The sequence below is a fragment of the Anarrhichthys ocellatus genome, unplaced genomic scaffold, assembly GCF_004355925.1.
Source record: "Anarrhichthys ocellatus isolate YVR2014 unplaced genomic scaffold, GSC_Weel_1.0 scaffold97, whole genome shotgun sequence".
In the NCBI taxonomy this organism is placed as follows: Eukaryota; Metazoa; Chordata; class Actinopteri; order Perciformes; family Anarhichadidae; genus Anarrhichthys; species Anarrhichthys ocellatus.
Window position 1 is genome coordinate 634,256 of NW_022280127.1, and position 16,577 is coordinate 650,832.

The 16,577-nt window shown below is 41.1% G+C and overlaps 1 long non-coding RNA gene across 1 annotated transcript; it reads left to right on the top strand.

Moving 5' to 3' along the window:
- The first annotated feature begins 1,961 nt into the window (after positions 1 to 1,961).
- LOC116399021 (uncharacterized) lies at positions 1,962 to 6,064 on the top strand. The gene is made up of 2 exons (XR_004213799.1): positions 1,962 to 2,144; positions 4,972 to 6,064. It is a non-coding gene; the product is annotated as an uncharacterized LOC116399021 (long non-coding RNA).
- The last annotated feature ends 10,513 nt before the right edge of the window (positions 6,065 to 16,577 follow it).

The window sequence follows — 16,577 nt, forward strand, 5'->3', positions numbered from 1 at the left end:
GCCAGATGATATGCCAACCCTTGATCGTTTTATTCCCCGTCATTTACATATTCACTTTGTTCTGTGTTGCATAATATTGGAAATCACGTCTTGCTGTTGAAAAAGGCACCTCTGTAAGTACAGCGTACAGATGCACAGGGTTTTTAACCAAGAGCATGCCATTGAAACAAAGACGACTTTAAAACACTCAGTGCCCAAATATCCTCCATAAAATCATGGGCAAGATCAACGCTGTTAGCATGCTTCTCATTTTAGCAAGCTAGCCTCATGGCTCTTCTGGGGCGATGTCATTCAGCCGGTCAGTCCCCCACTTTGGTCCAGACTAAAATACCTTGTTTGATTGTAGCACATTTAGTTTGAAGGACATTCATGGTTCCCAGAGGTTACATCTTAATGACACATACATGTTGCCGCTAGGATGGTTTGTAATAGCATTAGACATCTCTTATTTTTTCTTCTTGTGCCATCATCAGGTCAAAACTTCAAGTATGACCAAATACCTGCAGAGCTAATGACATTCCCATCAGCCTCAGCTATACTTTGTGTTTAATGCTGATTAATACATGCAGGCATGCAAGACACGTATCACCTAGTTACCTATAAACACGTATCATTCGTTTACAACAATCACATATAGCACAATAACAAACAACCTGAGAGACATCTCAAAAACCTGTGTGTGTGTGTGTGTGTGTGTGTGTGTGTGTGTGTGTGTGTGTGTGCGTGTGTGTGTGTTGTGTAGCACCAATGTAATCTTCGGCTGTTGTTTTTTTCTGCTTTTTCGCATGGTGGATTATTAGATGTAAATCTCTCCAGCACTGCGGTATTGTACAGTAAAATTGATTTGGACAGGTGACTTCATCGAGACAGACAATCATAAGCTGCAACACAGCCGACGGAAGCGAGGCTGTTTATCACGGAGAGGGAATTAACTTCAAAGGGATTTGGAAATGTCCATGTTGAATGTGGGCTTGAATATGAATTATGCATGAAAAATGCTTCACTCTAGAGTAATGTGCTGACACAATTTGTCACACGCCACAGGAATACATAAGTTGCAGAGTAGCCACGTTGAAGGGGTTGATGTTGGTGGTGTGGTGACTCTGGGTCGGTGGAGGTTGTGCAGCTGTGTAACCAACACTGGCCGCACGGTGAATAACTTATGAGACCCTTCTTCAGCTTGAGAGGAAGCTGGGAGCCCTGATATACAGTAGCTTTGACTTTAAATCTGTGAGTGTGTGTGTGTGGAGCAGTGGGATTAGAAGGCTTGGCTTGAAGCCATGTACCATCCCCAAGCATCTTTAAAGGCCTGTCCTGTCAGTGTCGGGAGAATGCACATTTCAGATCAGACTTTTTTGACGGAGAATAAGGTAAACCACAGCAAGGATTTCAGACACTCAGTCAAAAGTCCACACTTGCCCCTTAAGTCAAAAAAGCCATGCAAGATTAATCTATTCAAGGTGCTCATAAGCAAAGTGTGAGACAACCAAGCAGAGCTGAGAAACGCCGAAGTGCCAACAACTGCAGTTCTTCAAATGGCCACTTGAGACTGGCTTCAAAAGTGTGTAAATCTCTGTTGACCTCCAAGTTAACTGGCCAGCTTTACAGAAGAAATAAACATGTTTACAGCCCAGTACAAATAGTCTCTATAGCTAATACACCCGTTCATGACATCTGTAGGGAACATGACGTTTTATAGAACCCATTCAAATTATATTAAGGCTGAAAGTTAGGCATGATTGAGGCCGTGAATGCTTTGAGTGAGGGGGGGTCGCTAGCTGCCAGCTGTTTGCTCTGCTGCGTCAGAGTCAAGCCGTCAAGATGCGACGAACCGGAGAACCAATACTTCCTCTGTAATTTAGTATAAAATGTGCCTCTGCACAGTTTCCTGTCAAGGCCTCCAATGTAGTATAAGTATAAGAATCTGACTTACTTACTCACCATGTGCATTAAGTGATTTTTACATGCAAAGAATAACCTGGCTATAGGTCTTATTCAAATGAAGGTCTTCTTTGTGACAGAGCTTCGTTGTACAATGGCAGTAAATGAGGCCAGGCTGGGCATCCATGTCCACACCTGTCAGCTGTGATGGAGAGAGAGAAAAGGTTGGCGGACACACTGCAGAGACCTGCGTAACCTGACAGGTATGTCGGGAGCCCAGCGCTGTGCTCCTCTGTGCATCTTATCAGAGAACTGACATTTCAACACATAGCACCCGCATTTTGTTTCCTCTGATAGTTTGACAATCTGTCGGATATTTTAGCTAACGGAAGGGGGATGCCAAAAAACATGATTTCCTCTGTGGCAAAACAGCTTCCATAGCTTTGTCAGAAAGGTACACTCGTGTCAGGGATGGAAAAGCCAATACATCTTGTTTTAGAGAACAAAAACATGTAAAGATGATTGCAAAGTTTCCATCCAGCTTCATTAACTTTGTTTCTCTGCATTGAAGCAGGAAGTTGTGCAGAATGAAGTCAATAAAATTGGATTGAAAGCCATTTATTACTCTTTCATTCCCCCATGCGCGACGATACTGAAGCCGTATGAATGATTTGTTTGTCTTTTTAATTCCTACATTTTTGTGAGTTTGGCTCAGAAAACCTCGTAGCTAAAGAAGGTTTAGTGCACTAAATTATTAAATAGCTTTATGTCTGATTGTATATGCTGCTACGCTGCTGCTTTCTGCCACATTAAGCTCTCGAGGAAAACACCACGACAGCTTGTTATGCTGTAGCTGTTTTGTCCTTGCGGGACACACACAGCAGGATGTCCCTTTCACAGAGCCGACTGCGATTACTCTGCGTACTTCACCTGAAGACAACGTGCAATTCCCACCGCACTGACAGAAGAAACGTGCATTTATTATGTGAAGTAACAATAAAGCAACACAAACAATGCTCACTGTCAATCTGACGGTTACGCCGTCACTGTCTATCCCCACTGGGGCACAGCGCAGGTTTCCTCTTGATTTATTTCCTTCTGTGCTGTTAAAGCACTGGAGCGCTGGGGACACTGTTTGTACCGTCGATGAGATAGACAGCTACTTGCTTATGGTGACATGGTCCTCAGTGGGTTGAGCGATTGAGCTTGTGAGTATATCAGCTCTGAGTGGAGATGGGGACAGCGATTGTGCGAAGATGAAGTGATGAGATTAGGCCATTTGTTGGTCCAGGCTGCTGATAAAGGCTTCTACTCACCTATTCAATCACACAACAACAGGGATTAGACGGTAACCTTTTGACATTGGGCCAATAAAACATGCTGTGTCACAGTTCAGCTCCACACCCTCCTCACTCTACTTGTCAGTCACTCCCTCCTCATCAGTCTAAACTCCCTTCACCTGTTCACTCACCTGCCTCTGATCAGTAATCAAGCCCCTATATAGACTCCTGCCTCCCAGACACATTTGCCAGATTGTTCTTCGGTTTTCCATGCCAGACTCTCCAGCACGCTCTCACAGACTGATCTCCTGTTACCGACCCTGTTTGCCCCTGTTCTACCCGTCTTGCCTGACTCCCGGTAAACCCACCAGCCTTCTGATCCTGATCCTGTTTTACTCTGCCTGCTGTATCTGGAAACCCTGCCTGCCCCTGTTTTACCTGCCTTGCCTGACTCCCGGTAAACCCACTAGCCTTTTGATCCTGACCCTGTTTAAACTCTGTCTGCTGTTATCGAAGTTTGTAATAAAGGGTCAAAGATCCCTGGAATCCTGTGTGTTGCATTTGGGTCCATATACAACCCGTTACATGCTGCTGTACTCTAAATCTCTACCTTGTCGATAATGCAATTATTATATTACTGATGCGTATAAATGTATTATGGTTTTTCATCCTATCTCCAGATTTTTGTCTCTTGAGAGTTATGGATCACTGACAAAACTAATCATCTCTAAGAGTCACTTCAGGTTTTGCACTTCCATCGTTGATTCTGTGTTACATACTGTGTGACAGGCGAGGCACCCAGCCACTCAAAAGAGTAGCCTGTACAACAGGGCTACACAACCAAACACAGATATACTGTGTGTCCTGTTTTGCTACAAAAGAAACGCACACAAAAGCAGAACTATATTTCATGGTGGAGGGTGAGTTAAGGAGTCTCACAGCCAGAGAAAAGAAGCTGTTCTGAAGTCTGGCGGTCGGGCAGCTGTTCTTCTGTGTCTCTTTCCAGCAGCAGGGGGAACAGGTTATGTCTGGGTGGGTTTAGTCATTTTTTTTTATCCTTTGTGCTCTTCTCAGGCTCCTTGTCACCAATATGACTGATGCTCAGTAGATGGTACCAACGAGGTTCTGGGCATTGGTGATCACCCGCTGTAGAGCCCTCCTGTCCTGGGCCCGTGCACGTCCAATCCCTGTTATCACGAGGAATGATGAAGGGGGACCAGAAACAGTTATTACAGGCTGGTCTCCTCCAGCATTCATAGCTAAACCTACAAACAAGAATGCGCCGTAATTCGTCGGTATCTCACAGAATCACTTTGTTACCCTCGTAACCATGAATATGGAAGTATAAAGACCACCAGCAGTACGGTGGATTGGTCCAATAGACATCTTTCAGCATGGAGCCTGTTTGTTCCCCGTGTGAAACGACAAGTCAACATTGATTTATTTGTCACTTACCTTGCATACTTTTAACCCAAACGACGTCTTTTCCTAAACCTGATAAATAGTTTTGTTGCCTAAACTCAACTGAGTTCTTTCCTGTAAAGACAGGAAGTTTATTTTGAAAAGTTTGCGCATGTAACTGGCTTTAAGAAAAGACGACCAAAACTGAGGAGTGACATGGTGTATAATTCAAATTGTTAGGATACGTTGGTTATTTTGGGGGAAGTAGTGCACATCTGTGACATGTTATTTGTGACTACGGCACTAACGCATGACATGTTTCTCATATATAATCTTCTTATTGCAGATTTAACTGAATATGCATCACTGTGACACACCTGACCCTTTCCTCTCTCTCTTTCTCCAACAGTCTAAAGAACCAGATATGTGTCCAGTGAGCGTGGGCCGAAGATGTAAAACCCAACTGTTGGATTGATGTCAGACAAGCTGTGGTCAGCTTGCCCTGCTTTTCTCTGCCTCTGCCCTGCTTCTGCTCTCCTCCACATTATTTTCTCTCTCTCGTCTATCTTTCACTCAATTCCAGCCGCCCTGACAAGGAGGAAAATGAAGAGATTTTTTTTTGTTGCAACACTCCAGCACCTGCATCCACTCTCCGACCTGTCAGTATACAGTTTAAACTGTTTCTCCACTCTTCAATCATTGAAACTTTGTCGTTCCACTGCAGCTGTGGTTTTCATCCACTGACGACCTGAGCGCATTAAAGTGGATCTGATACACAGCAGCCTTTCTAAAATTGCATGGATTGAATTTCAATTCATTTTCTTTCTTTTTTGAACTTTGTCTTAAATGAAACATATTTATTTGAAATTAAAAGGATAATATATATTGTGGGCTTTAACTGTGTCAATCATTCTCAGCTTTTGTATGCTACACGCAGTGCAACAGAGATGTTTATTTTGTTGCACACATGCCTGCGGTGGAGCGAAACCCCCTTGTGTCTTAATGGGGTTGATGGCAATAATGATACAGGTCAGACTCTTACTATGTGTTCAAATGGTTCTACAAGCTTGACTCCTGTCTGACTCTGGTAGAATTAATAACGTGTCTGCATCTACACAGACACAGACGACCATTTTAAAGCTTATTTATCACACGATTACATTTATTTTTCATAATATGAGTAAGAATACCTTTGCCCTCACACAGTTGATGTAGTACGGAAGCCTGTTAGGGCCAGGCATGAGGGGAAAGTTGAGAGGTTTTTTTTCTATTTTGCATCTTGAGAATAAAGTTGAAATATCAGGAATAAAGTTGAGATTTCAGTCTATGAACCAACACTAGCAGTGTTAGGTCTGTTTATTCTCCATGTTTCATATTTATCCTTAAAATGCTATTTTTGACTTTATTCTTAACATTTCCACTTTATTGTACAAATGGTACTTTGACTTTATACTCAACAGTTTGACTTTTTCTCCAAATGCAAAATAAATTCATGAACAAAACTTCCTTCGCTGATTTATATTTTCTTTATTTCTGGCTCTGTTACTGAAACTTCAACCTTATTCCCCAAAAAACTGGTTTTAGATAATTTGACTAAATGTCAGACTGACTGCTCAGGGTTCTTGTTGTAGCGATTCCAACAGAAATGATGTCCAATGCTACACAAACGAAACTTCAGTTTAGATAAACCAACAGAAAGATTCCTCCAGAGTTAAACACAAAGTTAAACATTTGGGTAGCACTTTATGAACATACGGACAATTTAACAATACTTAGTTAGTAATCTGCTCACAATTTTATTTCAAAGCACACATTTTATAATGACTCATAAGGTAAAGTATTATAATACTTTATGATTTGCAAGGATCATAGTGTATTATAGTCTTTGACCTCATAGTAATTATAAAAGTATTTATAGTGTGATTATTGTTATAAAGCATTATGCGTATTTAAGAGTGCTCGTAACTATGATTATACATGCCATGAGGAGATTATGACATAAGTTTGTCTATAATGCATTCAGGACATGGTGTCATAGAGCGTGTTTCTCTTGCAGTCTACTGTACGCGGTCAGGGTAGATGTGTCCTCTGGTTCAGATGCTTTAGTGTAAGCTTGCCTTCATCTCAGGGAGGTGTAAGTGTTCTAGTGAAACGTAATACTGCTGAGAGTTCATTCAACTACAGAGTCTTGTAGAATGTGTTGGTAGAATGTGAAGGTAAAATGGACTGAACCATAACTGTTATGGTTTCAAAAAGAATATTGATATAGTGGAGTGTTTTAAAGGGTAATTCAACTATATATATATATATATATATATGTTGACTTTAAGAACAGTGTTGTATAAATGAGAACATATAAGATTATAGATGAATAATATTTGTGGATCAGATAACGTTGCTCTGTGTTTACACGAAGTGATTTCTTCTTCTGTTATTTCCATTGCTGTGTCCACTCCAGAACAGCGTTTGATCAAAATGTAGCTTTGACTCGTGTCGTTGAAGCGCCGTCGCAGAGACTCTTTAGTTTACTGACCGCTGAGATCACTGGAACACAAAGCTGGACATTTGTACTGCAGTGAAAGAAAGAAACCCTCAAAACAAATCATGGACTGAAAAGGAACTGTTTGCTGGCTGATGTCAGAGCCGCCAGCCAACGTGTTTTTTTAAAAAAAATATTGCAAATAAGAAGTGCACGAATGATTAGTTATTGCAAGTGAAAAAGAGAAATCTCCAGTGAAACGCTTCGCTCAGCCGGAGTGATAACGTTTGCGTCCAGAGGTTGCTTTGGATTAGCCGCCTCCCCTTCATCACAGGAAGCCCGCCTCTCTTCCTCCTCTCATCCCCTGTGCTCTGGGTTATGTGCTCTGTTGTGTCTGAGACCAGAATAAAAGACACATGCATCTACACTAACTCGCCTTTGTGATGTTTCTGTTTGATAGTTCATGATAATAATAGTTGTGTCTGTATGTCTTTAAAGTCATTATTGTTTGAACACGTTACACACCAACCGTCAGAAGGAAAACATCACTACACATAGCACCATCACGGCTGCACAGTTCTCTTCAGTTGTTGTTTTAATGACATCACATATTTTACAATGTTTAATCAGTAATAATTGAGTTAGTTGATCAGTTATGTTATTATTATATCAAATACATACTGTAATGCCCGGTTCTAAAGGAGTCATATCACCAAAATACTTTTGCAAACAAGATAAGTCGACGTCTTACTGTTTGCTGTCCCGAGTTCTACAAATGAAACCTGCCGCTGTTAAGGTTCCTACGTACACCGATGACACTCCATTGACAGAAATGTTCACTTTAGCTCGTTGGTCATTGAAAAACACCTCATTTAGACCGGACAGAAACAAAATAAGAGACGTCAGAATGGCTTTCTTTTCTTAGCTTTTACTCTGTTCCAACAATCCCCAGCTCTGGTTTGAGAGTGAAAGAGAGACTGCTGAAAGTAAAAGACATAAAAAAAAGGCGTAACATTTTCCCCGGCCTCTATACTGCTCTCTGCTTTTCTCTAACTCTGTTTTCTGGCATGTTTGTGACAGAATGTGACACACCAGGAAGCTTTCCCGGGTTTAAAACATCATATATATACATCATATATGTGCTCATTGTGATTAAAACGCGGCCTTACGGTACATTTACCAGGGAAATGTTCCAGCAGGGTTGTGCTCCGTGTGTCCGGACCCATCAAGACAGATTTTTCTAATCAAGCTCTGCAGACATCAGTGGCCCACCAGGAAACACGACTCATTAATTCACTCTTTTAATATTTGAATAATAGAATGGAAATGGGAAAGGTTCCCAAATTGGTTAATGCATGAGGAGGCGTGTAGGGAAAGAAAGCCGGAGTGTTACTGAGGTATCTGTACTGACCTCTGAGGCCTCGTTAGAATTCTCTTTACACAGTGAGGGATCAGACTGCATTCATCAATGACACCTTCTTAAGCAGAGCCATCAATCAAAATGTGAACAGATCATAACCCTGCATGGGTTATTCTGGGACAATTTATTTTAATGATTAATATTAGGAAACTTTTTATCTTTTTTTTTAAAAACCCTCAAAAGTTGGGATCATTGAGGACCAAGCTGTGTTGTGTAGATACACTTTAAACCTCCTGACTGCCCAAATTATACCTGACGTGTAAGAATCCTTTTGATGTGGGGAAATCTGGGTTCCAGCGGTGTAATCAGATCATCTCTAATGTAGTACCTGAGCATGATAAGAGCGAGAGAGTGGAGACGCAGCCCGCAGGCTGAAAACATCTTAGCCAGGGAAGTTGGTGGGGGTCGGTGCAGTTCTGTCCCTGCCTTTGAAAGCCCAGGAGGATGCTTGTATTGAGCACCGGGGCTCAGGAGTGTATGGGCTTTGACCCTCACATGTGTGAACACTCCCAGTCACTTTGAGCCATGAGAGAGAACAAAATGGGGGCAAAGAGATGAGAGAAGAATGCATGGATCTGGGCCAGAACCCCACCAATCTGGTACGAGTCCCCGATGAATTCCTAGTATCCATGGAAAATATGTGGAAGTGCTCGTTTCCATTAAGGAGAGGTTTAAGGAGCTTAGCTGAAGCACTGTGTGCCAGACTCCACACAGATACCATTGTTGGGATCTGACTATATGGCTTCGACATGTGCTGTGGAACAAAGAGAGTCAGGCCTTCCCTTTTGCAAGCAAAGGTTTCATCCTGATTGTAGTTTGATGAGCACCAAACCCCAGCTCTGAAGAAATTCACATTAGGGTGTGAGTTTCCTCCCCCTAAAAACTATGTGTTCCTGAAGTTACCTGAAAGCAGCGCTGCAATCTAATTGGCCGAGAGCCAAGACACCCCAGGACCCCTGTGGTTCAGCCACTGTTCTACAAAACTACCAGCAACCCCCACCTCAATGCTTTTTCCATCGATCCCTCGGGGTAGCAGGAGGCACACATGCAACGTTGTTCTTCTTTTTAATCAAAACCTAGGTCTAACAGTTTATATTCGCTGGCCGAATTCATCAAACTGTCTATTTTATCTTTGTTCGTATCCACGAAGCGAACCCTTTTATTCCTGCAGAAGTGAAGAAGCAAGACTTCTTCAGACAGAGAGAGAGAGAACTTCCACTCTCCACACTCCACCAAGCGCCTCGTCTGCTCTGGCCATAAGGACGCAAAAATCCCTTATCCAGACGACAGCGATTCTCTCCTACCGAGAGAACACCTCCCGCGGGCCGCTGCCCGAGCCCACGGAAGCTCAGAAGAATCCCCCCCTCAACCAACACGATCGCATCGTACCGTAAGGCGAAATAGAGTCTGGGCAGAGTTAGAGAGAGTTAATTTGTGTTTATTTTATCTTGTTTGTGTGCTTAAAGTACTGTTCATTTTTATAACGTGGTGTATGCTTTATGATCACCGACACTGGCAATCGCTGAAATTGCTAGTGTTGTGTAGAAGTTACGTGTATTCCATGCTACTGTGATTCGTGTCGAGACAGCCGCAGTGAGGTCGGGGACTGCGTCTCAGGTCAGAGGTCGGAACCGCGTCTGTGACAAAGAGCCCGGTTCTTGCAGTTTACCGAACTCCAGCGCGGCGCAGAGGATCTTAATCTTTTGTTTCATTTTATTTTGTTTTGTTCCTTTCCCTTCTCTTTCACTAATCCACACACACATATAGCTTTGAGCTAATGTAGCTACGTGCTAAACGGCTACCGGCACGTATAGACGCTGGGTCTTCTGTTGGCTATCCGCCATTTTGAGTCTCGCGCATGAGAGACTTCATCACGTTCCAACTACGTCATACGTCGCTGAGCTGTTCCCTCGCTCCTCCCCCTACGCGCACACACACACACACATACTCTCTTTTCAATAGTCTGTTGATTTTAGATAGCGTGCTCATAAATGTATAGTTGTTGTTAGTGTAGATATTAGTTGACTAGATCATTAGTATTAGAACGTAATAAACTCTGTTATATTTTAAAGAGCAGCTGTCTGTGAATACTTTGTGTATTGTGATAATAGCTGATATGTGGTCTGCTCGAACTTAAACCTTCACTTTCACTCTGAATGTGTCATAGTACTCAGACTATTGACATTGTGAGTGAACACTAATTATGAGACTTAGTTTATTGTTTGGTTATTGGTCCCTGTTCGCAGGGTGGTGCCCCGTTATTATTAATAATCATTAATAATTGTTACTGACATTAATAATTCTATTGATGTCAAGAATTTAGTTTCTTAGATGCTGATAACCCAAACACGCTCCTTTACGTTCCCAACATATTGCTGATAACCCGTGTGAGGCTATGTTATTCCCAACACCATCTTCTTCAATTGAAATGCAATACACTTTATGCATTTAGTGTGTCATAATTAAATGAAAAGCATGTTGAAAGGTAAAACATTGAGCTCTTAGTGTTTAATAACTGAATGAATTGTTGTTCACGTTGAAATCTAATCAGAGCATAGAGCAGAAAGTGAGGAGGTTTCTGGGCAACATCATCCTGTAATTATGGGAGAATAAATCACAGAGGTGTGCCGAGTCTCCTTTCATGATCCCGTGTGTCTGATAAATACTCATTATTAAATCCTGTATCAATATGTTTTTTATGAGGGAAGCTCAAATATGACTATATATCCAGTGTCAACCACCAGGATATGCATGCTTGCTAATGTCCTGAATATAATAACCAAATGAGAGTTTGCCTGTGCTCTTCATATTAGGATTTTCAAGCTTCACTACTTATTGTCATATCTCGTCCTGTTCCCGAAATGATGTTTGTATTATGTATTTATTTCCTGTCTTATTGTGTGTTACTACCTCTTGTGTCACGTGTTTCTTTGACTTTGTCTTCCCTCCTTTTTTCTTCTGCGCAGCGCCTTTGTTTATGTCTCGTCCTGTTCCCTCGTTACGTTTCTTTATTTTGATAATTTCTGTATTTCCTGTTTTACTTTGTGTTACTTCACCTCTCTCGTTTCAGACAACTTCACTTCCTGCCTTTGTGTGTTTTCCCACCCCTGATTGGATCCACCTGTGTCTCATCACCTTCCCAGTGTATCTGAACCCTGTGTTCCACTGTCTCTGTGCCAGCTCGTCTTCGTCCTCTGTGTCAGGTGTTCCAATGATTTCCATGTATTCACGTTCCTGGATTTTCTGATCTCTGCCTGTTTATTTCCCGCCCTTGTTTTTTGCCTGATCCATGTCCTGTTTGTTTGCCTGATATTCTGACGGATCTCCTGCGTGCCGAACCTGCTTTGTTAAATAAAGACTAGATAATAAAGACTTTTCTACACCTTATCCTACTGTCTGCTAACACTTATTTTATGCAAACGTGATTGTTTGATGCTAATGTTACATAACTAAGGTCATGGGAGACTTCTGTGCATTAAACCCATACTGTCGGTTGATGCTTTGGGACATTTACAGTTGATTTCATACAACCTGTAGAGCAAACTCCGTGTAGTGTCCGTGTCTACAGCAGCGCAGTTCTGCCACGCCAGAGAGAGAAACAGATCAGTATCATGTCATAACGTGAAAGGTTTATCACTATAACAAGATTTTTAAAAAGTTATTACACACTTATCGTACTTGCATCCTTATCTTGTTATAACAATATACCATTTATCTTGTTATAACATAAAATGTTTCATGTTACAACGTGATGAGGTGGCGTCATTTCTCATTGGTCCGCTGGAGAGGCATGGAGGACTCCACCATCTCAGCTGCATCCACGCTGAGTACGTGTTGACCTAACGTACACTGAGATGTCTCTTTACTTTAACAAACGAACAATACAGTCTAAGTTATCAGGTTTCACTTTATAACAACATAAATAGTATATTGTTACAACAAGAAATGTTTTCTGTTATAACGTGATAAGTGTATGATCCAATCTTGTTATAGCATGAAAAGAAATCATGTTATAACAATAAACCTTTCACTTCATATCGTGATCCATTTTTCTCAGCCTTTCACATTAAAGCAGTTTAATTCTTCGGTAGGTTTTATGCATCAATGCTCTTTCTCATATTATAGAAAGTATTCTAGCCAAGATATGTTTCAATCGTCATAATAATCTCCAAATTGAGACATTAGTATCATGATAATTGAGCTGTTATAGCTCTATGCACTGAATGGCAGATTCTTAACTCTGCCATTAATTCACACATCTCTGGGAAAAGCATATTTAAAGCTTATTGCATCAAACCACTAATGCTTCTTCTTGGAGGAAATTAAATTATCTCTCTGCATACAAAGTGGGTGTAAGTTATCAAAGAAAGTAATGAACATGAATTCATTTTTAATGGCACATTAATAAAATATTTTTTTCTTTTTGCCTCTTGGTTTCCTGAGGCTGAACCGCAGCCTCCTGAAACTTCCCTGAAGCCAACTGTGAGCTCTGCTCTCATTACCGGCGCCAATGTTACACCTCACCCACATCATTCAAACACATTCAAATGTGTTAAGACACATAAATGCATGTATACACACACAAAGAAAGCAATCGCCTCCTCAGCTTATCAAACGAGAAAAACAATGTCGCGTAAAATAATACATAACGATGTCAGCTCCTCATGCTTATTCACCAACTGCTTGCAGCATTATTACCTGCACATGACAATATACGAGCTATACGAGCTTCTCCATGCTTTGTTGACGTAGCCAGGCCGGCTCCGCTTGCTTTAAGTGCACGTTTGTGCACTGAAGCGTAGCACCCACCCTCCTGCTCCCCGTCAGGTAAACACTGTTAGCTCGGTCAGCACGTTTGCTCTCATCTGTACGAGTGGCCAGGTTAGGCGTCCCCATGTTGAGAGCTGTTGAGAGGCAACCTTTTGCTGCTGCCTCCTTTCAAAGTAAATTATTTTTTTGTATTTCTGTGAGTCTGTAAGTACTGCAACAGCTTGTCGTTGGTTTTGTTTTCATATTCTTAATGTTTTTAGTGTCTGGCTATGATTTTAAAGGTGCCCTTCCATCAATTTTACACAAGGTTCAGTTTTACACACAAATTCAGATTCAGCACTATACAGCCTGTGAAAAACATTTTGAAATGTCCTCTGTGGCCCCTGAAATGAAATTGCTATCATTAACAACTACTACAAGACCTTGTGGTGGGATGGTTTTCTCTGCTGTAAGTATAACGTGCACAGAGATTTACAGTAGAAGGTTTTGTCAGCCTGAATCACAAAGTGGGCCTGCAACTGTCCCTTCAGTGGATGCTTAATAAGTCCTGTTCACCCCAATGGAACTGTTAAGTATATAAGCAGAACACTTCTCCACATCACGACTTAAGACTCTGTGACAGTTTTCGTTCTCATTTGTTGTGCCTTTGATGTGTGAGAATGGAAGTTCAATACGTGCTGCTAGGGTGGGCCTTTTTTTCACAGAAGACAGAAGTACGTCACGTAACTTATGCAAGTTAAAATGAGTCAATGTTTCACACGTGACATGAATCCTCTTACTTTATACTACAGCCACTCGCTGCCTCACAAAAGACGTAAATATGGGTTATAAGCTGCTTGCACAGATAACCTATATGTACATCCGTCAATCAGTTCACAAACTGATGAAGCATTACAGCATATGAAGATATATTTCTTAGTTACTTTTATGGCCATTTTGATTATTTATGAGTATATGAGTGTATACGCATGTATCATTTTTTGTTATGATTCCTCATTTATAAATGTTCTGCTGTAAAGTGTACTAAACAAGAAACCCCTTCACTTCATTTCCTGTATGACTCACATGTTGCTGGGGAAATATCCAGGGAGGGGAGGTAGGCTGTTTTATCCACTTTGCTCATGCATGATTGGACATGCATGATTGGATTCCCAGATTATGTCCAGAGGGACTTCAGGAAATAGGAAAAAGTGGAACATGGAAAGAGCACACTTTTGTTTTGACTCCTATATGCTTCCCCTAGATCAGGGGTATTCAATTAAAATTCCAAAAGGTCCAGATTGAGAAAATCTCCTCGGACAAAGGTCCGGAACATTACAATAATATCTACTTGCGTTATTTAGTGCCATATATACAGCGGGTAAAATAAGTATTGAACGCGTCACCATTTTTCTCAGTAAATATATTTCTAAAGGTGCTATTGACATGAACTTTTCACCAGATGTCGGTAACAACCGAACTAATCCATACATACAAAGAAATCCAAACAAATTAGTTCAGAAATTAAGTTATGTGTAAAAAAATGGAATGACACAGGGAAAAAGTATTGAACACGCTTACTGAAATTGATTAAATACTTCGTACAAAAGCCTTTGCTGGTAATGACGGCTTCAAGACGCCTTCTGTCTGGAGAAACTAGTCACATGCATTGCTCAGGTGTGGTTTTGGCCCATTCTTCCAAACAAACAGACTTCAAATCTTGAAGATTCCGTGGGCCTCTTCTATGAACTCTGATCTTCAGTTCTTTCCATAGATTTTGTATTGAATTCAAGTCAGGTGATCATCTGGGCAATTCTAGCAGCTTTATTTTATTTCTCTTCTCATGTGCATGTCTGTGTGTGAGACAGGCCTGCCAATCAAACGGCGCTCCTATGGCTGCATAGCGTGCCATAACAACTCCCATACGAGTGAGGGGCCAGTAGGACCATGCACAGCGCCCTGACCTCCTACGCACCTCAGGACACACGCATACAGATACGTACCAACACACACACACACACACAGTAGATGTACTGGAAAAGCCTAATTTAAAGAAAGAGGCACAAAGTGCACAGTATGGGGTGCCTTTTGGTCCTCTTCTAAGGGAAGGGTATAGAATGGGTTGTCTTGACTGATATGCAGTTAGCCATAATTGCCATTCTATGGGGTTGCTCCCCGTGTTGGGGGATGAGCTGTACCGTAGTGCAATCTCCCGAAACGTTATTGGCCGACAGTCTACTGTGCGAAAGTAAAACATTTGCGCCCCCAGCGGTCAAAGCCTGCGTAAAGTCTGCGTTAATTGAAAAATGTGTAATGTCGCCATCAAGTGGTCAATTTATATCGGTGGAATCAGTAATGTAGAATGAATATTTGCTCCCTGATGTTGTCAAACTGTGGTATCAGCAGCAGAATCATGTACCACTATTTACTCCAAGCACATGTTAGTTTCTTTCATGTTAGTTTCACAATGACTTCTTTCGTGATTATTGTCATACGTGTACCACAATGCACAAGATCTCGAAACAGAAATCTGCACATTGGTCCACCAGCTGCTAGACGTGTCCCTTCATACGTAAAGATCTTTAAGACTCTGTTTACAGGAGAGAAAAATATGCACACAAGATTCCCACATGTGGAATATGAAGGAGTCCACAGGAGGAGTCTAGAACACGCCTCACCTCCTTTCAAAGTAGATGTTGCAGACACTGTTATCATCTGGATTGATTCCACGTGTGTAAAATTGTCCTTTTCAGATTGTAATTAGCTATTTATTGTGATACCTGTTGAAGCTATAATAGAATGACGCTATAAATAGAGAATCTCAAGTATATTTGTGTCTACATAATGCTACATAATTCATGTCATTTATTCAGGTCTTTTTTCAATAAAATGCATCTTATTCCAAATCAAAATGATACATGTGAGAGAATAGTTTGTTTACATTTGTCACTTCTGTCTTTTTAAATTCCCTTATGACACCTGGGAGGCTAATTAGAAGTAGTTTTATATTTTCTGAGTCTGTATGTTTGTTGCAAAATGATCTGATATCATTGTAATATAGGCATGTGCACTTACATGCAAGTAATCTGGAACTCTATATATCCGTGTCCCTGTTGCTGATGAAAACACACCCCTGTTGTTGCATTCATTAATTGATATTCCACACTTCGATGTTACTGTAACACTTAATTGAATACAGTGCATGAAATGGAGAACAATCATAAAAAAGTCATAAAAAAAAGACTACTATATGTACATAAAGATCTAAACTATTTACAATGTGCACAAGTATATACATGAAGATCTAAACTATTTACAATGCATGAGTATTTACAGATATACTGTATACAGGGTGTCTACAGCGCAT